Source organism: Odocoileus virginianus, chromosome 4 (assembly GCF_023699985.2).
Source record: "Odocoileus virginianus isolate 20LAN1187 ecotype Illinois chromosome 4, Ovbor_1.2, whole genome shotgun sequence".
In the NCBI taxonomy this organism is placed as follows: domain Eukaryota; kingdom Metazoa; phylum Chordata; class Mammalia; order Artiodactyla; family Cervidae; genus Odocoileus; species Odocoileus virginianus.
The window spans coordinates 92,250,741-92,278,383 of record NC_069677.1 but is presented as its reverse complement, the minus strand read 5'-3'; the positions used below and the strand labels follow the sequence as shown (position 1 = coordinate 92,278,383).

Genomic DNA, 27,643 nt, shown 5'->3' with positions numbered 1-27,643 from the left:
TGAATTATACACCATGACCAAGTGGGATTTATTTCAAGGATGCAAAGATGATTTAATATGCACAAATCAGTGAGTACAATATACCACATTAGCAAAATGAAGGATAAAAACCATATGATCATCTCAAAAGATGCAGAAAAATTATTCTATAAAATTATTATTTTGACAAAGGTAAGCATTTTCTTATGATAAAAACTGGGTATAGAGGAAATATACTTCATATTCAACATAATAAAGGCCATTTATGACAAATCCTCAGCCAAAATCATAATCAATGGTGAAAATCATTATCAACAGCAAAAAATATTTCCTCTCAGATCAGGAACAAGAGAAAAATGTCCATCTCACCACTTTTATTCAATATATATTAGAAGTCCTAGCCACAGTACCTAAGCAAGAAAAAGATATAAAAGGCATCCAAATTGGAAAAGAAGTGAAACTGTCACTGTTTGCAGATTATCTAATATTATATACTGGAAATCCTAAAGATGCCAGTAAAAAGCTTATAACTAATAAAAGAATTTAGTAAAGCTACAGGATACAAAATTAAAATACAGAAATCTATTCCATTTCCAGACACTGATAGCAATCTATCAGAAAGAGAAATTAAGATAACAATCCCAGAAATTTCATTACCTCTGCTAAAAGTTTTGGAAGTTTAATTTCTCAACTGAGATTTTCTGGATTCTAGACACCCAACCGAGATCTTGGAAGTGTAGAAATTATTTGTAAAGAGTGGGTTTGCAAAACAAGAAATCTAATTCTAGCTTGTTTTCCCTTCCTTCCTCCCCTGTCCCTTGTCCCTGCCTTATCTTTTATAGTAATTACTGTGGCTGACCTCTGAGAAACTATTCTATACTGAAGTATTATTCTTGGTCAGTTGGGTAATTCCATTCCCCTTGCCAGTGATTGGCTTGTAAATATCATGTGACATATCTGATAAAGCATGTCTAAAATCTTAGGGGGAACTTCTGTGAAAAGTTTTCTTTCTTTTTTCTCAATTGAAGCATAACTGACTTTTAATGTTATGTTACTTTCAGGGGTACAAGATAGGGCTTTGATTTTCAAATACATGACAAGTGATTGCCATGATGTCTAGTAACTATCTGTCAATATATAACATTGTTACAGCATTATTGACAATATTTTTTATGTTGTATATTACATCCCTGTAATTTATTTCATGACTAGAAGTTCGTACATCTTAATCCCCTTCACCTATTTTTCCCAGCTCCCCACTCCCTCTTCTCTGGCAGTTTCTGTATATCTATGAGTTTGTTTCTGCTTTGTTTTGTTTGTTTGTTTTGAATTTTAGATTCTATGTATAAATAAAATCGTACCATATTTGTCTTTTTTGTGTGGCTTAGTTTAATTAGCATAGTACTCTTTAGATCCATCTATGCTATTGCAAGTGGCAAGATTTCTTTCTTTTTGTATGATGCAGTACTATTCTGTTGTGCATACATACCAAATATTTCTTAGCCATTCATCTATTGATGTACATTGAGGTTGCTTCCATATCTTGGCTATTATAAAAAGTGGTGCAATGAACAAAGTGGTGCACATAAATTTTCAGATTTCTGTTTTTGTTTTCTTTGGCTAAATACACAAAAGTGGAAATGCTAGATCATATAATAGTTCCATGTTTATTTCTCTGAGGAACATCCATAATTTTTTTCCATAGTGGCTGCACCAATTTATATTTCCATAAACAAATGAAAATACAAAAAATGTCCATAAACATTTTATTCACATCCTTGCCCACCTCCGTGAGCTGTTTTTTTAATAGCAGCCCTTCTGTTAGGTGTGAGGTGATACCTTGTGGTTTTGATTTGCACTTTCATGATGATTACTGATGTCGAGCATCTTTTCACACATTAGTGGGCCATTTGTGCATCTTCTTGGAAAAATGTCTGTTTCCTTCCTCTGGCCATTTTAAAATCAGATTTTTTGATATTGAGTTTTATATCTTCTCATATGTTTGATATTAGCTCCTTATCAGGTATATCATTTACAACTATTCTCTCCCATTCGGTAGGCTGACTTTCTGTTTCACTGTGCAAAAGCACTGCAGTTTGATGTTGTCTCATTTGATCACTTTTGTTTTGTTGTCTTTGCCTGCAGAGACAAATGAAAAAAAAAAATCATTAAAGCCAACGTCTTAGGAGGGGAGGCCATTGTTGGGACATTGCGGTAGTGTGCAAGTTATGAGCCCTCTAATAGTTCAAGCCTCTCATGGCCAAGCCCAAAGGTGAAGAAGGAGCTATTATAATGAGGTTGAGAACAGAAAAAATTATATCCAAGTGCAAGAGCTGGGATCTCATAGAAACACCCTCCGGATTCCAATTTTTATGGGATTTTAAAGACCTCCCATTGCCAGTCATCTTCATTGCCCTTGATAGCATCAAGACCCCACCAGCTAACTGTGTATGATCCCCTCCACCAGCCTCTGGTTGCTGGCAGTTAATATCTCAATTTGAATTGTTTAGCTCCTCTACGATGCTCTCTTGGGCAGAGTATTCAGGCCAGCTCCCGTTAATCAGGTCTAACTCTCTGAACAGGAGACTCACTTATCAACTGTCCCGTTAAATTCTGGAAGTTCTGGCCATTCCCAGACTTCCTGGTCTCCTCTGCCATTCGAGGGAACCAATCAAACCACCAACTGTCACCTTTGGACAACACTCAAGATGCTGGTCCCTGTATCCTTCCATTATTATAGCAGATGTGCTGAGTTGCAAGACATTGCCTCCAACTCCACTCACTTTGACATGAGGGGGAAGCTTGTCCCAGGGGAGAAGGAGAATACAGCTCCTTGCTAACTCTGTGAAAATATTGTCCCTCCCAAACTCTCCAATTCCTGGTTTATTCTTTGCCTCTTACACAGACTGAAAGAGGATGAGGGGTTAATTCTGGAAAAACAAGCTTCTCCCTCTTAGCTAGAGCTGCAGAAATATTCCACCTCCTAGATTCATGAGATGGGCTATTCATCACTTATTTTCAGAAAACTCAGGCCTCAAGAAAAGTTGAATTTAATATCTTCTTACCATTGCAAGCACAGGGCTGGGACAGAGTGAAGCGTGCAAGGCATCTAGGGCACATAAGTTAAGGAAGTTTCCCTCTTGAAGACATGCAAGTACATGCAAGTTTCCCTCTTGAAGAGAGGGTGGGCATTCCCTGACCCTGTCGTGACCCTTCTAAAATATTGTTTCCCTTGTGTCTCATTTGCCTCACCCTTGTCCCAATCTTCACAAGCAAACATAAATCAACAGAGTTAACTGAAACAGAAAAGGTAGTTGCTAAAACAGCTTTTGTTTGGGTAACTCATAGAATCAGAGAGGGTTGGGGATACAGGTTTGGAGGCTACATGATGAGGAACAAGGCCTCAAATAACGCCACAGTTTCAGCAACAACACCACAGACTGTCCTGTTGAGCAGACACACCCAGGCTTGCCCTGTCCACCGCTCTGTCTGGAACTGGATCGCACACCAGTTTCACTACAACCGTGGTCCCTGTCCTTTCCGGAAACGAATTTAGCCGCTGCTGCTGCCACCGCTCTCATCGAAGGAAGTGATAAGGTCCCTCTTTCATCACTTCACTGGTTTCTGAGTCAACGTCATCTGAATGGCACAATCTAGGTCATGTGTCCAAGGTGCCAAGAGCTCAGAAAGTGAGCACTGGCCATTTTCAACTTCTGACTGGAGATAAGCCTTCGAGTCTCTAGATGGGAGCGTTTCCAAATACATGAAAGGAAGTTAGATGCTAGGCAGCCAAAAACTAATGACAAGTAGCCATCAATCAGTTAATCAATCCGGTAAAATAACTGGAAGTTGCAGAAAGTTCTGTGAAAGAAACGAACATGAAAGTTAATAAAGAATGCAAGAGTGAGGATCTACTTTGGTCAGTGAGAGACTTAAGCTGAGATTTAAAGAAAAAATGATCTGGCTATAAAAAGAAGGGTTACAGCAGAAGAGAGAACAGATGCAAAGATGCCTAGGACAGAAAGGAGCTTGGTGTGGTCCTGTAGCTAGTTACAGCCCGAGCATAAGTGAGGAGTGTGGAGGGGGCTGGAGATGAGAATTAGAGTCAGTTCACACAGAGCCGTGTAGACTGGGGGTAAAGGTTTGTATTTGAGAAAGTCATTGCAAGCTTTTAGGCAGGGGAATAAAATGATCCAATTGCCATTACTTAAGAAAATCACTGTTACTGCTACCTGGAGGAGTTGGTTTGGGAGGGGTCGGATGAGAGAAACCAGCTGGGAGGCTGTGGAGGTATTCCAGGGAGAGAAAATAACCCTAAATAAGGTGATGATGGCAGAGCTGGAAATAAATGTGTGGATCTCATGCGTATATTTGCAGAAAGAATCAATGACTTGAATATGGGAAGTCAGGGGATGAGAAAGAAACCTGGAAAACTGCTAGGTTTCTAAAGAAAGTAATCAAGTGTATGATAACTTTTGTTAAAATGGAGACCTGGAAACCAGACACAGTGGGCAAAGCTCAAGAGTTCTATACGGGACATGTTCGTTTTCCAATGTCAGTATGTCATCAAAGAGGCAAGGCTTCAGCTCAAGCTGTTAAAATACCTCAAGAGTTGCCACAAACTAATCTGCAAACATCTCAAGTAAAACCAGTATTAAACATTACAGGACACTTGGAGTCCAGACACAGGCTGGCTTTTGTCTTTGTTTTCTGTGTTTTTCCCCTTTATTTCTTAAAAATAGCCAAATGTTTCAAACATACAGAAAAGTACAGGAATAAAAATTTAGGAGACATCTGTATGATCACCATCCAGATTTAACAAATGTTAGCATTTTACTATATTTGCTTCAGATCCTTTTTTTAAAAAAATAAACAACACAACATACAGCTCAGCTCCCTCATCCCATCCCTCTCAGCCGTATGATACCATTTATATAAAATTCTAATTTATATAAAAGTCTAAAACATTCACAACAATTCTATGTATTTTTATGGATGGCTGCATATGTAGTAAAAGTATAAAAACAAGCATGTGAGGACACTCCAACAGTCTTTTTTTTTCTCCTTTTCCTAATTTACATTAAATGCAGCACAATACCCACACATCACTTGTTCCAAGAAATCACACCTTCATTCTTTTGGGGAGCAGTTTCCCCCTCAATTGAAATCTCACAGGAAACTTGCTCTGGCCACCTCGGGACACTGGAGGCGACCTCCAGCTCTCAAGCGTCAGGTGTAAGATGCTCACTGTCTGAACCTCCGTGGGCCTCTTGAGAGCAGGAAGGCTGGATCTCCGCAGCGGCCACCCCCTCGTGTGCCTCAAGAACCTGCAGCTCCCCGGCATCACCTCCACTTCGTGTTCCGCCGGCATTCACACAGTCCCACAACCGAGGTCCCCCAACCTTGGCCCAGCCGCCCTACTGCCTCCAACCTCCCAGGTTCGGGAAATGTAACTCTTCCCACAGTTAGACCTTGCCTCTGCTCCCTCAACATTCTAAACCTCCAGCTTCGGAGCAAAGAATCCTCAGTCCCTCGCTTAACAGAGGAAAGGCCTCCTAACTTCCCCCCAACCCACCCCAAATTAAAGGAAGCCAGTATTCGGGACAATAAGCTCTACCAACCCTCAAATAAAAACCAGAACATCTCTCCTCTTCCCCAGTGAGCTGATCGCCAAGTTAGTCAGATGCAGTTCATTTCTCAAACAGGTTGTCTTGCTCTCCCTCGTGCCTGCCGGCCATAGCCTCCTGCGGAGTCGGCCTGAGCGGCACTAAGGGGACCCCTTCCAGTGGGACCCCTGCCAGTGGGACCCCTTCCAGTGGGACCCCTTCCAGTGGGATCCCTTCCAGTGGGACCCCTTCCAGTGAGATCCCTTCCGGTGGCATCCCTTCCAGTGGGATCCCTTCTAGTGAGATCCCTTCCAGTGGCATCCCTTCCAGTGGGATCCCTTCCAGTGGCATCCCTTCTAGTGAGATCCCTTCCAGTGGGATCCCTTCCAGTGAGATCCCCTCTCCTTCCAGTGAGGTCCCTTCCAGTGGGATCTCTTCCAGTGGGATCCCTTCAGGTGGCATCCCTTCTAGTGAGATCCCTTCCAGTGGGATCCCTTCCAGTGGCATCCCTTCTAGTGAGATCCCTTCCAGTGGCATCCCTTCCAGTGGCATCCCTTCTAGTGGGATCCCTTCCGGTGGGATCCCTTCCGGTGGGATCCCTTCCGGTGGGATCCCTTCCGGTGGGATCTCCTCTCCTTCCGGCGGCTTTGGTTCTGCGCGGCCGTCTTCTCTCCCTTTGGAGGCACGGCTTTCAAACGCGGGGCCTCCAGCCTCTCTCGTCTCCTTTTCCATCGTTGGTTCTTACTTCCTCCACAGTCTCCCTTGAATGCTTGATCTCCTAAAACTCCAATCACTTTCTGTTCTCAGAAAGATCTCCTTTCTGTTCGCCATTCTCCTGCCATTCATTTCCTCGGTAAACCTCCCAAATTACCTCATGAATAAATGTGTGGTTTTTTTCCGCATTATATCAAGATTCAGAAAAGGAAAATAAAATACCTTCAGAAGGACTAAACCTCTCCCCACTCATCCCTTCCCAAAAGAAACAGGAAACAAATGCTCCAATTTATTCATGCCCATGGCAGAATCAAAAAATCCATTTCCAAATTCCTGCCAAAGCCATCTACGTGCCTATATTCCCATGCCCTTTCTAATTAAACCCGCTTTTCTCAATAACAGCCAAGTAAAACAACATGGCTTCTGACTTGTTTTCATTACAAAAATATATGCATTTAGCAACAACCAAAAAAATTCCACATAATTCATTGAAAAGCTCTATTGCACAACTTTATGGAAGAGATTGGGAATTACCCACCACTTGCAGCATTATTTCTCTGACACAGTGAATTCCCAGCTTCCAGTTAGAGAAAAACTTGAACAATGTAACCCACTGATGATCCCATACACACACAGTCAGGTGATAAAACAAAACGTCATACTCCCAGTATGGAAATACTTAAGGTTTCCAGAAATACGTTTTTTATTGCAGCATAACTGTTTTATTTCAATTGTTAGAGAATTATGCAAGTAACTTTTCCCCTGTAACTCTTTTATTTACAGGGTAAATATTTATCAACGACAGATTTAAGACTGTCAGAACTAAATGAACAAGATGGGCAAAACCCCAGTGCTTTAGAAACAGTTTCCCTCTTCTTTCTTGTTTTTATGTCCAAAGTTGCTAAATGATAGAAGTAGAATATTTAGTTCCTCTTATTTTGAGTTCATAGAAAGAAGATCATAGCTGCTAATATTTCCACATTTTCTAAAGCTTTTAAAAAATAAGACAAATTCATTTTCAAATCTCTCATGCCTAGGATATGCACGGCACACAACAGGCATGCAATAAATATTTGAGAATGGAAAATTATCTGTCTAGAATCCTTTTAGATATAGCCCTGCCTAAGGGAGAAAAAAAGATAATTCACAATCTCTTCCAATCCTTAGATTGTATCTTTTCAGCAGCGTGGTGGTATTCCACGTTCCCTTTTTCCCACACTCTCCCAACCCCAAATCCCTAAAAGGCTGAATTCAGGAAGGCAGGACTGGACAAATCAAATGCCTCATTAAGAATGCCTGAAGAAATATGCCTAAAGATGAAATTATAGCTCTTAGACCAGCACTCAAAACCCTGGAATAAAAGAAAAGAGAGAAGGAGGGCGTGGGGGCCAAATTATGCGATTTGACCATGGTTACTTATCCAGCAAATGTTTCTGAAAGCTACTAACTACTAATTGTGGTGAAGGTTTTTAAGCCGAGAACCGGTGAGTGGCTGTCTCTTTCTCTGATGTTCTGTAATTCATGTGCAGTTTGGGGATGGCACTCTGTCTTAAATACAATAATATTTTAGAGAAATTTGAACACTCTAAGTTAACAGGTATGCCAATTTGGAGCCAAAAAGAGATGCAACTCCAGAGGTTTCAAATAATTTAATAAGGCGTAACCATTTTTCTGAAATTCAGTGGTATTTTTTTCATCAGTCGAAAAGGCTCTACCACGTGGCCTAATTCAAAGCTGCAGGCAGGAGAAATTACTGACTTCATTATGCCTGCCTGGTGCCCTCCAGTAAAAGCGTTCGGCACCAGGCGCTCTCATTCTAGGAGGCTCTGCAGAAAGCTTTTGCCCTGACAGATCCCCTTTGGCTTCTTGTGAAAAGCAGGAGAGGGGAGGAGGTTATGTTCCATTGTGCGCCGGGCCCGGAGGTTTGAGTCCCCCTCTTTGCCTTAGAAAATTCCCACAGTGGGTCCTAGTCACACCTGAGTCATAATGGCCCTCGGGCCACTGAACACCACTGAGGGTTTGCTGAAGAGAGATTAATGTTTATCATTATTGCCATTAATGGTATTACTGTTATTGCTGTTATTATCCGCTGCTTGGTGGAAATGAGCATTCTGTGGTCCTTTGGACCATTCCTCTGCTTTCCCTGCAGTGCGGAGAAGAGTCAGTGGTTGCCTACAAGGGGACAGGGGGTAAAAGAGAAGCTATCGCTTGTCCCTGAATCCTTTTCGGTGTGAGTGGGCTTGTGTTTATCTTTGCTGGGCTAGTTAAGGAAGCAGGAAAGAATGGTGTACTGCCCGGAGTGAAGTTCGGCTTCTCTGAGAGAATAAACCCCCAAATCTCGGTGGCTCAATGTGATGCCACTTTGCTCCTCACTCACCGAAGGCCTGAGCGAGGCATTCCCCACAGGCTGGCGGCATCCTTCTAAGTGTTAAGCAAGGGGCAGGGGTGTCTTTCTTTCTTAGACCACCAAGTTCCCTTGGTGCTTGACGCCGTTCCAGCCATGTGAGTGGGGGAAAGACCTCACGTGGGCGATCTCAGAGCAGCACACGTTACTAGTACTCACATGCCGTGGGCTGTCCTTAATAGCAAGAGAGTCTAGGAAACTGCACTCTTAATGTGTAGCGAATGGGCTTCCCAGGTGGAGCCAGTGGTAAAGAACCCGCCTGCCAATGCAGGACACGTGAGAAATGCAAGTTCAGTCCTGGGCCGGGAAGGTCCCCCGCAGGAGGGCACAGCAAGCCACCCCAGGACTTCCCTGGAGCATCCCATGGACAGAGGAGCCTGACCGGCTACAGCCCACGGGGTCACAGAGTCAGACGCGGCTGCAGCGGCGGAGCCCAGCGTCGGGTGCAGACAAGACAGACGCTGGGAGCACAGCGACCGTGCTCCCGAGATTTGGCCATCAGATATCGGGGTGCTGCGCCAGAGTGTAGCAGGGTTCGCTTACCTGTGGGATCTAAAAACAAAGAAGGAATAGAAACTTCGCTAGAAAATTTCAGTAGAAAATTCTACTCATAGAAAGTAGAGAGGTGGTTGCCAGGGGCTGGGGGTGGGGGAAATGGGGAGATATTCTCAAAGGGAACGCACTTTCACTTGTAAGATGAATACGTCCTGGTAACCTAACGTACAGCTTGAGAACCATAGTTAACAACACACTATATTGACTATTTGAAAGTCGTTGTGATGGTAGAGCTTTAATGTTCTCACTCATAACAGCAACAGTAAAGAAATAGCAATTCTGTAAGGAAAAGGACGTGTTCACTAATCTTATTGTGATAAGCATTTTGTGATATATACAGGTATCACATGATCACATTGTACGTCTTGAATTTATACAGTGTTATGTGTCAATCATACCTCCATAAAGTTGAAAAGAGAAACGCACAGGAAACGTTCTAGGCAACCTTCTCTAAGAAGGTGACATTTGTGTGGATAGATGACCACAATGGAAGCAAACCAAAGAGCTCTTGGCAAGTTGGACACACCTATAGCTGTTTCATTTGTTTATTGTTTGAGGAAGGTCAATATGAGCTCTCCTAAAGGTAAGTTTCTCTTGAAGCAACTTTTGCATTTCTAGGAGTGAATGATACAGTACTAGACATTCAGAAGTAGTCCAAATGCCAATGTCTTTTATCTGGGCTATTGAATTTCTAAAGAGATAAATTTCCAATATCCTATCCAAAGCAGACTCCAGTGGGAAGCAGGGAGGTCACCTCTTCAAAGTACAGCCATTCGTTCAATTTCCTTCCGATTTTAGCCCCGCAGCACACTCTTGTCACTGTCTTGATGCGTCTGAGCCTGTCGTGCACATCATCTCCCCCTTTTCTGTGATTCTCTCTGCAAAAACGCTAGCTTGTGCCTTCCTCCACTCTCTCAGTTCCCATGCCTTCACATGCTTCCCATCTCCAGAATTTTTATTAAACCTCTTATCTGAAAATGTCTCCCTCCCCCTCTTTTCTCTTGGGTTTAAATAATATTCTTAGTTTCTTGTCAGGCTTTTAAAGATACATATTTCTTGACCTAATCCTTAAAAATTCAAATAAATCTGAGTTGGAACCAAGGTATATCTTATATTATTAAAAAATGTAAATACACAAAAAATAGAAAAAACACAACAACTCCCCATGTAGCCAACACCCAGATTTAATAATGATCAAGTTTTGAGATTTTTTTTCCCTTGCTTAAGTAAGGCAATTACACGCAATGTGTCATTTTGTCTCTAATAATGCAATATGTATCACTTAAAATTGAAATATTTTCTTATGTAGCCATAATACAAAATTAACCATATTTCTCTGGATTCATCTAATGTTCAAGTCCACTATCTAGTTTTCATGATTATTTCAAAATGCATTCATAATTTTTCAAAACATGAAAAAAAAAAGAAAATTTTCTATTTTTAAAAATCAAGTATAACACTGACACCAAAGGTGGTGAGGGTTGCCCAATAAAAGAAAATTCATAGCTCAGTCTCACTTATGAATATCAACTGACAAAGAATGTCATGCAAATAGGAAACTTAAGTAAACTGGTGGCTACACTAATAATCAGATGAAAAAGACTTTAACATAAAAAATTTATTATAAAAAAGATTTTATAATAATAAAAGAATCAATCATTAGGAATATTAGGAATATACAACAATTTTAAGCATATCGACACTTAAAAGTAGAGCCTCAAAAGTGCATGAAGCAAAAGCTGGTAGAATTGACAGGAGAAATAGACAATTTAACAAGAGTAGCTGCAGACTTTAGTACTTAACACTCAATAGTGGAGAGATAACTGACCTGTCAACAAAACCAATAAAAAAGTAGAAGCCTTCAATACCATAAATCAAATATCTATCAAATATCAATAGTTCACTTAACACAATAGCAGCTAAATTGTATTCTTCTCACACATGGAACATTCTCCAAGATAGACCATATTCTAAGCAATAAAAAAAGCTTCAATAAATTAAAAATTATTTAAATCATATAAGTGTATTCCCCAAGCACACTGAAGTGAATAACATAAGTTAATCAATCATAGAAAATTTGGGAAACTCACAAATATGTGGAAAGGGAAATACCAACTCCTAAAAAATGGGTCAGGAAAGAAATCACAAAGAAATTTTTTAAATATTCTGAAAGAATGAAAACTAAGATAAAATATAACAAAACTTATGGAATGCAGCTATACAGCACAGAGAGAAAAATTGAGAGCTGAAAATACCATATTAAAGGAGAAGAGAGATTCAAATAAATAATGTAATCTTCCACTTTTAGACACCAGAAAGAAGAAAACTAAACCTAAAGCAAGTGGAAGACAGGAAATAAAGATTAGAGTGGAAAAAAAATGAAATAAAGAATAGAAAAGTAATTGACAAAATGAGTGAGATAAAAAATTAGTTTCTGACAAGATCGACATAATTAACAGACCTTTAGCTAAACTGTCCAAGAGAAAGAGATGATTAAAATCACTAAAAACAGGAAAAGAAGAGGGGCATCACTGCCCACCTTACAGGAATAAAAAAGATTATTAATGTATGCTGTAAACAATAGGATGGCAATCTAGAATGTACAAATTCTTCCAAAAGTAGAAACTTCTGAAGTTGATTCAAGAATAAATTGATACTCTGAATAAATCATTAAAATGAGGGTATTCATAGTCTAAAATTTTCCCACAAGGCCCAGATTCCTTCACAAGTGAACTGCCCTAAATATTTGAAGAAAAATGTTACAGTGTTATCATATGAACGTTATTCTTCCTTAATTTGATAACAGCAATAAGATTATGTAAGAGAATATTCTTATTCTTGAGAAATACGCACTGAAGTATTTGCAAGTAAAGGAGTATAATGTAACTCCATGAAATGATTCAGAAAAAAATGCATATATATATGTATGTGTGGTTGGGTATGTAAGACTATACATAACTCTGTGTGTGAAGTGTGTGTGTGTAATGTGTGTGTGCTTACACTGCACACATGTGTAGAGAGAGACAGAAACTAATGCAATAAATGTGCCAAATCTTAACAATCAGAGATGCTGAATTAAGAGTATAGAGTTTATGTAGTTTTTCACATTTTTCTTACTTTATTATAAAGTAAGTTTTTTTAAAACAATTATACATTATGACTAAATCAGAATCATCACAGGAGTACAAGGATTATTGGATATTGGGAAATCTGTAAGATAATCCATCACATGAATAGAGTTAAGGGAACATTACATGAATACCATCATATAGATGTGAAAAGGCATTGGACAAAGTTCAATAATCTTGATAAAATATTCACTGAAATAAAAATCAATGGATATTTCTTTGACACAATAAAGGAGAAATATAGGGCTACCAGCCCTCACAGATATAAAAACCTAGAAATAAATATTTACAAAGTCTTTAAGAGTTAAAACAGTATAGTAGATGTTGCATAAATATTAATAGATTCAGCGACCAATAAAGGAAAAGGCTCAAATGATGGCAGGAAGGAAGTGCTTTGCAAAAATAGCAACAGACATCAGTGCAGGAAAGATGGAATTTTTAATAAATAGCTCTGGGTTAACTGACTAGTCATTTTGAAAATAAGCAAGTATGAAATTAGATGTATACCTCATACAAACATCATGGATACATTTAGACTACCAGAGTGCTAAATATAAACATTGAAACCATATAGATACTGAAAGAGAATTTTATAATTTGAGCATGGGGAAATTCTTCCTAAGTATGACTCAGAATCTAAAAGAAATGAAAGGTAGAAAAACGTTGTAACATTAAAAAATTAAAGGCAGAACCAGCAAATATAAAAAACAAAACCAGTAAAAAATTTTGTATCATGAAAGACCAACATCTCTACTCTACAAAGGACTCCTGAAATCTGAGGGGCAGGAGGAGTAACCTAGTAGATAAATGATGAAACATATGAGCAAGGAGCTCACCAGTTAAGGCATAAAAATAGTTTCTTTAACACATGAAATAATGCTCAACATTACAACTAATCAAGGAAGTAGACATAACGCTACATGAGGCTCTTTTACCTATCAGATTTGGCAAAAATCACAGCTCAGTAGGTAATCTGCTGTCAAAACTGTATGGAAATAGGCAATTTCTAATCTAACTGATGGGAATATAAAACATTAAGAGATCAGTGAAGGAAATTCTTTTAATAACTTGAAAAATTACATATGTGTTATCTTTCCAAACCTTACTTCTCTTTTAAAAATATATGCCTAAATTAAACTGACCAAAAAAAATAGACTATGTAGTTATTCCTTGCCAAAAATTTTAAAATATGGAAAAGTTATAAGCAGTTCAAATATCCATTTTTGGGAGATGGCCACACAATGGAATACTAGGCAGTTATTAAAACAAAAAAAAGAAAGAAAATTCACCATACATTGAGATGCAGTGATCTTCAGGAAATATTTTGAGGTTAGAAAGAGGTACAAGACATGAAATATGCCACCTCTTATATATAAGAAAATGGAATCCATGAATACATGCAAATACCATAAATTGAAGGAGAATTGACATTTTTATCATGATAAAGGGAGGTTAAGTGAGGCTTCCCGTTAAACCTGGAGGAATGTGAACAATCGTGTTTGTATTAGGTCTCTAACAGAAACCAAAGGCTATGGTATATGTAGACATAAATGTATCGAGAGAGAGGTTCATTTTAGGGAGCTGACTCGTGCATTCGTAGAGATTGTCAAGCTCAGAATCTGCAGGGTAAGCTGGCAGACTGGAAAGCCAGGGAAACACTGATGGTGCAATTCCAGTTCAGAGGCAGCTTGTTGGCAGAGTCCCCAGTCTGTTTCCTTAAGACCTTCAACTGATTGGATGAGGCCCATCCACAGTATGGAAGGTAATCTTCTTTGCTCAAAATCTACTGATTTAAATGTTAATCCAGCCTAAAAATACCTTTACAGAAACATCCAGACGTGTTTGACAAAATATCTTGGTACCGCGGCCTAGACAAGTGGACACATAAAAACCTTCTCAGTGTTTATCTCCACTCCTTCCAGATACCAAGTAGAGAGGCAGTGAAGGAGGAAATAATAACACGTGTGAAGTAGTGTGAGACGCTAAGAGAGTGTGTTACCAGGTAGAGGCTTTTTTGAGAAACAAGGAAAGCAGCCCAAAATGAAGACCTTGGCAAGAGAGATAAGGATGAGCAGGACTTCATTAAGCACATGGAAGGAGCAAGAGAGAATTCAGCCTGTGGGTTCAGGACAGTACATCAATTTAGGGAACTGGCATCAGTGTAACAGCTTCTGCTTGGTTTGCTTTTAAGCACAATGATGAAAATTTTATCTTATTCAGTTCCCATGATAACCTAAAAATCTTCTGCTACCCACCTGCAGGCATCGGCTGTTGGGTCTTCAGTGGATCAGGAAGAAACAAACATGGACGCTCAGTCTCTTTCCCAATGACTGTCTTTCTGCCCGGCTCATGCATATCCTCAATGTGGCTCCCAACTTGTTGCCTGAGATGATCCTTTGAGTTTCTGCCCCTCTAAAATTCTTCTCATCTACTAGTGCCACTGACATCTATTTTCCACCAGCACTGCGTTCATCATCATTTCAAGGATTGCCTTTGACCAGGCTCACTGGTGTGATCTAGGAGAGCGCCATATAAAAACTGAGACTCTTGGTAGTATCCCAAGCTCATGCTCACCATTCTTTTCCTTTAAACAGGTCTGGATATTTCTAGAAATGTAGACAAGAGTGTACTCTTTACAAATGGCAAACTTTGATGTCTTACGGAATCTCAGATGACTCCTCAGAAAATTCTACAGTATAACCTGAAAATAGGTGTAACATTCTAGTTCTTACTAATTATAAGATCATTTGAAGTACTGCCACTGCTTTGTCTTAATCATCTCTGTATTAGTGACTATACTGAACTGGGTCCTCTAGTACATATTTTACTTGATAAAACAGACATGAATTTGTTACTGATTTAGGGATGTGTGACTTCTGTCTTCAATAGGAACTCACCTGGGTACCTGGGAGTCAATGTTGATGTGAACTAAGAAAGTCAATAATTTAAATTTTATTTAATTGTTGTGAATGAAAGGTAATTGTTACTACAAACATTTGGTGAATCTATCAGAAGTACCTTAATATTTGTTGAAGAATATTCTTAGGCACCATTACATCACTATTTTCCTGTCCCACCTTCATGATTATATTGCATATATCATATAGTTTTATTTTTGTTTGCTAGATTTTAATCTGGCAAAAAACCCATTACCGATAATACAGCTTGTATGTTTTATTTTTTTATTTTTGAGTTTTAGTTTCAGAGCAGCAAAATCTATTCGGCAACATTGTAATAATTTTAAACTACTAGCTTGTTAGTTTTGTCTGTGCTTCAAGCACACAAGCAAAATTTACTCTCAACAGTGCTGTACACTGCTTTACTTAAAATTTATCATAAATAATCAGTGTAAAGCAGAATACAGAATACTGGTGAGTATGGAAATCAGAGCACAAACATCAGCCTTTTTTTTTTTTTTTTGCCTTTGTCATTGTACAATGCAGCATCTGTAGCAGGGAAACGCATGGAACATATAATCCTAAAATCTCCTGTATAGCATGCCTGCTTACTTAGCACTGTCCTTAGAGAGGGCAAATCTTACCTGAAAAGGGGTCACTGAAGGCGTTAGAGGTTCAATGATCCCGTCCTCTCAATTACTAAAGACCACAGCTTAGTCACTGGTTGGAAATTTGAAGGATCCGAGTTGACTAAGCACTCTGCCTGCAACGGCACTCACCACCCCCTTCAGGTCAGACTTCAGTTGGTCTGGACATACCACCTTGGCCCCTCCAGTCCCCAGATCCTAGTCTGCGCCCCAGGAGGCTGGCTTGTATGGGCTTCATCAACTGATTCCCTTGTCCTCTAGCTTTCAGTCGAGATGGACCAATGGAAGCACCACTGGCAGATTGGAGTCCCTTGACTTCACACCTGGTGAGTCACCAAAATTTTGTTGTATCCTCTTGGACCAGCCACAGTTCTTCTCACGTAGACTTTTTCTACAAGTTCTCTCTGGACTCATTAATCATCTCTTCCACTTAGTCCCTTAAGGTCTGAAGGGTGGCTGTGGCTCCCATTATTGGTAGTTCTTAGGTAGTCAATCCCTCACTGGTTTCCTTAGACCTGCCCATACCACAATAAAGAGTTCCTTTACTAAATCCTTCTCAATAACCTTGAGTGTGCTCTTTCCATCTTGCCCAGATCCTGACTGAGGTGCTATTGTTCCTGTTGCTCAGAGATGGAGGCCTTGGGTCAAATCCTGGTAGACCAGAAGTTCCGATGTAGGTGCTCACTTTCACATCCAATACACAATGTCTGCCTCCCACCAACATCCTGGGTTTTATAGTACAAAGTGTTGACTTTTCACATTACCACTTTGGCAAAATGTATTTCTAGAAGTGCTGAAGCCATGGCTGGCTGCAGACCCTGATTGTGGACAGGCAGTGACAGCCTCCTGAGTTTCATTTAGGAACCTCTGTTTCTTGCTTGCATCTTCCTCTTATCTTGTTTGGCCCGAAGAAGCATCCCACTCACCAATCTCTATTTTCTCTGCTCTTATATTTCACTTTGTCAACCCTTCACCAAAATAAAAGACATGCTTGTCAAGGTAACACTGACATCCAAAAATGAAGAGATTTGGGGCAGCAAATTAATATTCACTACTCATACTCTGCTCAATTTCTCATAATAATTTAGCAGCACATATGGTAGTTATGAATAAGCATCGATAAGAGGTTTCCTAATCTTTTCCACATGAGCCAGAAAAGAAAGATTTTTTTAAAACTTGAGAGAGTCAATTAAGTTGAATGAGTCAATAAATAACAGTTCCAAACCTGTGTCCAAAGCTCTAACCAGTAGAAATTTGGAGTTGGGGATTTGCTTTGTTGCAAAGTTATAGAGAAGTAATTACTAGTTTTATTATATTACTGCCATTGGTGGCCTTTGAACTTCCTAAGGGTTCTTGGCACTGAATGAAATGTCTATAAAGGCAAGATAGCTGACTACAAAGAGCTTTCATTCTAAAAAGCCACAAACCAAATAAGGAGAGAAATAGAAAAAGTAAGTTACCTTCACTATTATTTTCTCATTTCTTTCTGTTCCTTCTTATTACAAAGAGCTGAGGTGTTTGGCAAATGCCTAGCCTGTGCACACAAATTCAGAATGTCTGCAGTTCCTGAGCACTAACTGAGACATGCCCCTATCTCAAATGATTTTCCCGAACATGATGGAAACAGATACCCAGTTCAGTTCAGTTCACTTCAGTCTCTCAGTCGTGTCCGACTCTTTGCGACCCCATGAACCGCAGCACGCCAGGCCTCCCTGTCCATCACCAACACCCGGAGTTTACTCAAAGTCATGTCCATTGAGTCAGTGATGCCATCCAACCATCTCATCCTCTGTTGTCCCCTTCTCCTCCTGCCCCCAATCCCTCCCAGCATCAGGGTCTTTTCCAATAAGTCAACTCTTCGCATCAGGTGGCCGAAGTATTGGGGTTTCAGCTTCAGCATCAGTCCTTCCAATGAACACCCAGGACTGATCCTCTTTAGGATGGACTGGTTGGATCTCCTTGCAGTCCAAGGGACTCTCAGGAGTCTTCTCCAACGCCACAGTTCAAAAGCATCAATTCTTCTGTGCTCAGCTTTCTTCACAGTCTAACTCTCACATCCATACATTACTACTGGAAAAACCATAGCCTTGACTAGACGGATGTTTGTTGGCAAAGTAGTGTCTCTGCTTTTTAATATGCTATCTAGGTTGGTCATAACTTCCCTTCCAAGGAGTGAGAGTCTTTTAATTTCATGGCTGCAACACCATCTACAGTGATTTTGGAGCCCAAATAAATAAAGTCTGACACTGTTTCCACTGTCTCCCCATCTATTTCCCATGAGGTGATGGAACCAGATGCCATGATCTTAGTTTTCTGTATGTTGAGCTTTAAGCCAACTTTTTCACTCTCGTCTTTCACTTTCATCAAGAGGCTCTTTAGTTCCTCTTCACTTTCTGCCATAAGGGTGGTGTCATCTGCATATCTGAAGTTATTTATATTTCTCCTGGCAATCTTGATTCCAGCTTGTGCTTCCTCTAGCCCAGTGTTTCTCATGATGTATTCTGCATATAAGTTAAATAAGCAGGGTGACAATATACAGCCTTGACATACTCCTTTCCCGATTTGGAACCAGTCTGTTGTTACATATCCAGTTCTAACTGTTGTTTCCTGACCTGCATCCAGGTTTCTCAAGAGGCAGATACTAACCTGCTCAAAAAAGCAATTAAACAGGTAACTTGAAATCCCAACAGAGAACTTCATTTGAAAAATTTCACCTTAACAATAATTTCCAGAGGTCAGAAAGATCCTCCATATCTTTAGCTAAATAGTGTCTAAAGTTAGCCAGAAAAACAACATAGTGCTATTGTTTTTCTCACTTAAACATTAATTTTTAAAAATTCTCAAGGATCCAGAACTTATTTCAACTGTAAATTTCATAAAGAAGGAGCTCTTTAAAATACAGCCTACAAATACAAATGCTATATGGTTAAATCCCTGAGGAGCCTATGTTTACTTGAGGATGGTATTTTAGTCTTACTAAGAAATGCAGGCACAAGAAAAAGAATAAATCATCATGCTATGAAACAATTTATAGTGTTTGGGAACCATACATTTACCTATAAACTCTAAGGCCAAATCACGTACCAGTTAGAGTAAGGAAGAATGACTAATAATGTTTAGTAAACAATAAGAAACATGCATCATGTGATGAAGGGAAACAACACCTACTTTTTCTTATTTTTGAAAATAAACCTATAGAGAGAATATTGTATCTCAAGGATAATTAATATCACAGAAAAGGAATTGGATTTTGGCCCTAGATTCACCATGAACTAGTTGAAGAACCCTCCTTGAAAAACCCTCCTTTTTGTCAACCTTAGAATTTGGAGGAAAAGCTGTGAGGGGGTTAGACCAGATGATCTTTAAGATTGCTTACTGTGCCAGAATCAAATGTATTCTAAATCTATCATAAGTTCCATTTCATACACACACACACACACACACACACACACACACACACAAGAGATAAAAATGCCAGTTGTTATCTTTTTCCTACGGCTTTGGTTTTGTTTTAGACCCTATTTTGGAAAGGAAAAAAAATCACAGATGAATCACTGCAAATTATGGTACCAGTCATGGATCTTATCAAAATTGGCGACTCATCCATTTTCAGCAGTTTTGCTAGCCATGGGAAAAAGCAATTTCTCTTCATCCTCCAAAGGCCATAGGAACATGATCACATCTTTTCTTCAATCTTAAAAAAAAAAAAATCAGCTATGTCCATTCTTTTTTTTTTATATTGGTTTATCCATGCTTAGTCTATAGGAATAAAACTGTTCAAGTACATTTTGAAGTCAGTGTTTCCAAAAGACTAATGTTCATGTCTGGATTTTCTAGCTTTGGAGTAGGAATATTTATTATAACAATTATTTATTCTAATTTGTTATTATTATTATTTATTTAATGCCCAGTTTTATTTTGGTTCATAAAAATGTCAATTTTGTATAGTAGTGATATCATTGAGTTTTGAGTTAACGACAGATATATTTGTGTCTGTCTTGGCTATTTACAGCTGGGTGAACTTAAGCTTGTCATTTATATCATTTAGCCTTAATTTTCTCACTGGTAAAATAAGGGATGTCTTAAAATCTTTCAAATATACTTCCCAAGGTTATTGTAAAATTAAGTAAAATAATTATGAAAACCTATTTAAAAGTTGCTGAGCATGATACAACTAATATTTATACTAATTATTATTTCTCTCATTGTCTTGTTCTAAATGATTCTGTACTCCAAGGAGCACGGAAATCCTATACATATTTAAAAATGGGATTAACTATTAATTTTAAAATTTTTGAATATTTTTTGATTTTTGGTTTTCAGTCTTGCATATACATTTAAATTCTTAAAAACTCAAAACATATCTAGCTAATCCAGAATCAGGATTAATATAAAGTGTGAAGAAACAGCACGGCTCAGGTAACATGCTGATAGGTAGTGTACAATACACCTTAATGTCCGTGACCTGTGGTTTATTTAAGTGCATGGTTTAGAAATGTCCTCATAGAACTGAAATCTCAGTCAGAGCTACTATAACTGTGATGGCAATAATTTAAAAGAGAGCAAATTTTCAAATATAACCCTTAATCTGATTCTGTCCAAAACTTCAATCTTTTCAATTCAGCAAAGTGACTATTTTTTATTTCCCTGGGCCTCCACAATGAAGGGAGTTTTTGGTTACCAAATTCACTGCCAGGAAATACTGAGAATAGAGATTGCCATAGATCTATGGAGAGAGATTAAGAATTTGCAAAGATGGTGGAGAATGCTATCAAGTGCCAATTCCATATGCAGAAACATGGTGAGAAAGTTTCTTTCAGCTTTCGCAAAGAAAATCATTATAGTAATTTGGAAATTTAATAAAGTTCCTTGAATATAAGCAGTCTGGGGAATTATTGGTTCTGAATTACTGGCAGTAGTGAAGAGGGTTAAATACAGTTTCAGAATGAAAATTAGTTTTATTTTGTCAGGAAGTGAGTGAGCACAGAGGTGCAAAGGCAAGAAAGAGAAAGAGATCACCGGGGCCGATACCAAAAAGTACAACCTAAATTCAGAGATGACAGAGCAGGTGGAGATGTGCGGTGTGGCCAGCACAGTCACCTACAGCTGAGACTCAGAGAGAGGGAGGGAGGGGGAGCCGGCAGGCAAACGTGAAGCGAATTCATGGCCATCCAGCTTGCTCCTTGGTTTCCGAATGAGACCTGCTCTTCCCTCTCTCCCACCTCCTTTAAAGCCTTCGTCAGAAATCGTACAAAGAGATAAAATCACCAAAATTTGTGGTTCCTCCCTTCCTGCAGAAAACTTTGTGGAAGTACAGTTTTAATTAAAATTAGCTGTGAAAGAGTGGATCTAAGTTGAAGGAAAATCTACAAGATTACCTAATGAAATGAATATTAAGTGTGAAAGATCGGAGAAGAGGGAGATCCCTAGATTCTGGTCTGAATGAGAAAACAGCATTGCCTTCAGCTGAGATGAGGGTGGCTTTCACTCAAGCAAGTTTCAGGGAAGAGAGATCAGGAGTTCAGTTTAGGCATAACAATTCCCAGATGTCTATTAAGCATAAAGGAAAGAAGTCCAGTGGGCAATTGTATCTAGAAATCTAGGGCTCAGAAGGAAGTCTGAGTTGGGTGTTTCAATTCAGAAATCATCAGCACTTAGAGATTCTAAAGCCACGAGACTGGATGTGATCAACAGGGAAGTGAATGAAATTAAAGAGGGTCAGAAAACTAATGACCAGAAAAATAGACTCATGAGAAGTGAGATAAAGAAAACCACAGGAGTGCATCTGGAAGCCAAAATCAAAAAAGAGTATTTCATTGGGAAGCATCAATACACAAATATTGACAGCCAAGATTACCTCCTGTAAGAAAGAGCTCACAGAAAAATCAGATAATACTAGCTACCAAGCAACAGTCTGGTTCCAGGAGAATGCCACACATAATACCAATATTCAATCATACCATAATTTCTTCCACATCAAAAACCCTTCAATTAACTCCACTTCTCAGGGTTCCCTGGTGGATCAGTGGTAAAGAATCCACCTGCAATGCAGGTGACGCAAGTTTGATCCCTGGGTCAGAAAGATCTCCTAGAGGAGGACATGGCAAACCAAGGGGAGTTACCCTGTCTGACTCTAATCATTCTGGATACATCCCATCTGTACCAAGAGATGCATAGTCTCCCAGAAATGCCTCATTCTCTTCTTGACACAATATCAACACCTTCCCCAGAGAAACAGTCATGGAGATGCTTGCATCCTTAGCTTAAGACTTCACACACACCTCAAATCTATATAATTCACATTATAGTTGGAATACTATGGAAAGGAGAAGATGAAGACTGGAAGAAATGCCATGACTGGATGAATAGGAATCTGATCAAGTCAGTGAGAAGACACCTGAATGTGTGGCAGCAGGAAGGGATTGGTTGAGTCCACTGCAACTAGTAAAACTTGTGTAGGACTTGGTGATACCCAAAGCACCTGCTGGCTTTATCCACCCAGTGTCCAGTCTCCATCTTCTGACAGTGGTCCCCTGATTTCCCCTTGGAAACTACCGCTCCATCACCACCCACAGGCGTGGCGGCACACAGATCCAGGTGTTGGCCCGCCTCTTGGAACACTGTAGGCAAAAGTCCTGAGGACAATTCATCAGCTCTTCCTCCTGAAGGCAGCAGCATTAGGAGAGGGAGGTGGCTATTTGCCATGGGGGAATCCTCTTAAAACACCGTATGCTGGGCCCTGCTTCTCAGACTCAGGGTTCATCTTCTCAGTAAGCCTCACTACAACCGTACCGGGGCCTCACACGTTCATCAGTTCCATTTGGTCTACATCTGTGCCGTTCCTGTTGATAAGTAACTTCCAGGTTACCCTGGTCCCTGTCCATCCCGCCTCCATTCTTCATCTTTCTCTTTGTGTCTATGAACTGCCACATGGCTTAAAAATGACTCCTTTTCCCTCCGTCTACTCCTTTGGATTAAAGTAAGCACAGCAACTGGCTATGCAATCAAAAAATACTAGAGTGGATTAGCCTGGATACTCAATTGCTGCTGTTGACTTTCAGAATGATAGTACTGTGGGATCTGCCCGTGTGTATGACTCCAGGCCCCTCCGTTACTGTAACTCACTGACTTGATACAATCTCTCACTGTTGGATAACAACTGGAATTACCTGTGAACCAGGGACTGCTCCCCCCACTTGCCAAGTCCTCAAGGATGTCACCAGATTAATGCTGAATATCCTGTTCCCTTGTTTGCTCTTGGAACCAGCAACAGTTACGTAACAAATCACTGAAACAGCTGATATGAACACAGAAGGAGTCTTGAAATACTTTGTGTATTCAAGACTGCCATTTGGAAGGGAAGACATCCTTTGTATATTAAAGTTATTTTTAATATATAAAATGGAAATTAGTTACCTACAAGCCACTCTCAAGAGCCTTTTGCTCCTGGCTATGAAACCTTCGTTTGAAAACCCTTTCCTTTGAATTCTCTGCCAGTTTTATGGCATGCTCAATGTAAACAGATGCCTCATATAAATTTCATTTTTATAGGTAGCTAATATACTAATATCCTACAGGGGTAATTTAAACTCCCAGGTGTCCAGGTTTTAACTAGGCTACAAAGAAAATTTAGCCAAGGACAACAGGACAAACCACCTAAGCTAGAAATGTCATGGCTCTTTCATGAGGCACAAGGATTTCAACAAACTTCAGCATGATGTCACACAAAGAACAGTCTGGCTAGGGAAGAGACTACATTAACTGAGGTGAGTCAAGTTTACAGATTATGTTAGGGCAATTTAGAAAATCCCTTTATCTATGATTTATATAGAGGAGCAGTAAAACGTCCACAATGAGATGGCATCAAAACAGCAAATCTTCCTAGAGGGTCACTAAATTCTGAGACTACAGAAGATGATCCACGCTCCTGGAAAACATATAATGCAAAAAGAGATCAACAATACTTATTATACAAACACCTGGTTATATTTCTGCATGTTCCTACTGAGATGAAATTTAAACTTTTGCAAGGGAAGCCACCAGCCAAGGTTTATACCCAGAAACTAGCTGGAAGCAGATGTTTGACTCTTCTCTAACATCTAAAAGTGGTCTTTGTCAGCAATTCAAACATAAGGCTAGGAGTCCCACGTTGCCCTGAAGCAGCAGATCTTTTTACAGCTGTCTTCCCAACATACGTAAGATGTCAGCTCAGACTGGGAAGGAGTTTGGTATAGTGGCTGAAAGGGCAAGAGTGAAGTGAAGTGAAAGTCGCTCAGTCATGTCCAACTCTTTGAGACCCCATGGACTACACAGTCCATGGAATTCTCCAGGTCTGGGAAAAAAAGAGTCCCTTCTCTCTGGAGGTTGGATACTGTAAAAAGCATTAGTCACTCAGTCCTACAGGTCTCTTTGCGACCTCGTGGGGCTCCTCTGTCCATGGAGTTCTCCAGCCAAGAATACTGGAGTGGGTTGCCATGCCCTCCTCCAGGGGATCTTCCCCATCCAGGGATCAAACCCAGGTCTCCAGCCTTGAAGGCAGATTCTTTACCATCTGAACCAGGACCTGTACAAATGATTAGCTTAGCAACTGGAGTCGGTGAAAACAAAGGTGTTAGAAATGAGATGTCGGATTAATGGCTGAAATAATGCCTAGAATTAGGTTGCTCATGAGAAAATGAAGCTTTTTTTTTTTTTTTTTGCAGCTGGATAATCCTCAGACATAAAAGTAGTGCTTTGGGGCAGTGATCTAGCAGATGAGCTGTAACTCCAATATGCAAGCATGGGATAGTTCTGCACTGAGGGCAAGGCAACCGAGAGAGTTTTCAACTAGCAGACGGTGTGGCTGCAACAGAAGAAACACACCCATGAAAAGAGAGCTGGAGGAGATGCAGAAGTCCTTCCCAGTGCTCTCCAAGGCGTGGTTCGGAAGCAACAGGAACTCTTTCGAGTGCGAGTCACTAGAAGCTTTGACAATCTGGGGGTGTAGTTGGCCTGCTGCAATTGCTGGATTTACCTATCCAGGTATGATAACATTATGTATCAGCCACTTCAGGCTGTGAGGCCCAACAGTCTGGTCAAACACCAATCTAAGGTGTTGCCATGAGGGTGTTTAGTCGATGTAATTAACATGTACAGTCAGTTGACTTTCAGTAAAGGAGACAACCCTTGTTCATCTAGGTGGGACCATATGTCACCTAATTAGTTGAAGGCCTTAAGAGCAAAAATTAAGGTTTCTTGGAGAAGAAAGAATTCTGGTGCAAAACTGTAATACAGAAATCCTGCCTGAGTTTCCAGCATGCTGGCCTGACTTATACATGGGTTTCAGGTGACCAGCCCCACAGTCACAGGAGATAGTTCCTTAAAATCAATCTCTCTCTCTCTCTCTTTTTCACAATTTTTTCAACCGACTAGCCCTCTGTCTTCTTTTTGATTCTGGAGTTCTCAATTTCTATAATATATATATGTATATATATGTATATATATATATATATATATATATACATATCTTTGTGTGTGTATACACAACGTGTATGTATATATATATATATATATATATATACATATATATATATATATACATTGTATATAATTAGTTTTGTTTCTTTGGTGAATCCTGATCCACCTAGGCAGGTGAGTTCTTGAGTGATTTTTTTGGAAAAATGCAAAATATAGGATGATGTATGTACCCCCAAGCTGCTGAGACAGTCCATTTTGGTTACAGACATACACACAGATAAATATAGATGGATATCATTCCATCACTAGATCACTTAAACCTTAAGCATTCACAAGGAGTTAAAATAATTTACAAAGAGTTGTACATTTTTCCGATATAAGCATCACTCCTCTTTCATAACATTCCTCATCTCTCTCTTTTTAAGTACATTTTCTGTAAATTATCTTTGTAACACTATTTTCTACTCGAATCGAAACTGCCAGAAAGGGGAATCCCAAGCAGGCTCTTCTTGTACATATATTCAAATAGCCCCAGGGTTTTGGCAGCATTCCTAAATTCTCTTCACGTTTCAGAGACAGGTAGGCAGGTACCCAAAAAAGTCTGGGGCTGAGTGAGCCTAGAGAACAGTAAGAACTCCAAGATCCAACGAGCAAAGCCGGGGGACTCTTCCCTGAAGAGCGGGAAGAGCAGAAGTTCAAAATGAAGTGACCGGAAAATTCAAATCAAATTCACTCATTCATTCAAAACTTACTAAGCACTTAGTACACACGTGTCTGTTTGGTGTCACTGTAGGGAGGAGGAGAGATGGCATACAGCCTACACCCTCAAGAGCATAAAGTTAAAAAAACTGTAAAGGGAAGCATAGAGTGTGTACTTCTTACGTATTCACTTTATACATAGGAAAACTGACTATAAGAAGGAGAAGGAAGAGGTGCTTCTAGAATGGATAAAGTAAGACAAGCATAAAAATGACTATAAACAAGGTAGAAATGGTGAGGACTCCCTCATCCACGTGAAAGGGACGGTGATGAAACAGCCCACCGCGGAGCAGTAACCAAGTGCTCTGGAATCCAAGATGCAGTGACGCCTGCAGACAGGAGGTGGGCATCCCCACACTGAGCTCCGGGGACCCTCGCGCCTTAGAGGCCCTCGCCCAGGAGATCACGGCAGTGGTACCCAGCCTCTCCATCACTGCCACATTTAATTCAAAACAAACCTGTACTTAACTTTTTAATTAAAGAAATCCAAGGACTTCCCTGGTGGTCCAGTGGTTAAGACTTCACCTTCTAAGGCAGGGGTACAGGTTTGATCCCTGCTTGGAGAGCAAAGATCCCACATGTCTTCTGGCTGAAAGACCTGAAAATAATGGAAGCAATATTGTAACAAGTTCAATAAAGACTTTAAAAGTGGTCCACATTAAAAAAAAAATTTTTTTAAGAAATCTAGCTAAGTTCTGATTATTATTTCCATAATAATAATTTTACAGCTTTTCTGTAATTAGCACATCTTTTCAGAAGCAATTTTGGGGAGGTGCTTCTGTTTTGCTAGTTCTCTAAATGTACTCTTAGCTTACAAGTACCAGGATGCATGAAGCTGATTTGCACACAGCCACTTTTATATCATCTATAGCTGCTTTCTCACCCCAATGGCAGAGTTGAGAAGTTGCCACGGAGACCAGTGGCCCACCAGACCTAAAATATTCACCATCTGGGCATTTATAGAAAAGGTTTGCCAACTTTTGATCAGTAGAGTAATTCAACACAGAGATAAATGCAGAAAGGTGTGCAAGTGATCACTAGGGAAACAGACTGGCAATCTCCTAGGGACCCTTGCAGAACGGTCATTAGTCAGTTAGGTAGTGAATGAGTTAAGTTAGTTAGCTTACCTTTATGCACACAATTCCAAATTCAGTTGGCCTCCTGGAAGCATATCACCAAGGCTGAACTAAGGATGATGAAACTGATGTATGTGCAAAGTATGTATCATTTAGCAGACCACTGACTGCATGCCTCTCCTGTTCCCACTTCCCCCTGTAGAGACAGTCATGGCCAAACTGACCAGCAGAAAGCTGCTCAGTGACACAGAATCAGAGGAAGTGGATGTAATGGCAGCAGGTAGAGACAGCCTGATAAAGAGATAACCCTGCGGATGGAGCCAGAATTCCAGAGCTTCTGGGCTTCTCCATGGTGCATGGGTGAACGCCACTCCCAAGATTTACCTCTGTGATCATCCTTTACATTGTGTTGCCAGCCTCCC

The 27,643-nt window shown here is 39.9% G+C and overlaps 1 long non-coding RNA gene across 1 annotated transcript; it reads right to left on the bottom strand.

Annotated features, from left to right (window-relative positions):
• On the bottom strand, positions 1–26,740 carry LOC139034695 (uncharacterized). The gene is made up of 2 exons (XR_011487188.1): positions 26,615–26,740; positions 1–2,118 (listed from the first exon to the last, which is right to left on the bottom strand). It is a non-coding gene; the product is annotated as an uncharacterized lncRNA (long non-coding RNA).
• Between the last annotated feature and the right edge of the window lie 903 nt (positions 26,741–27,643).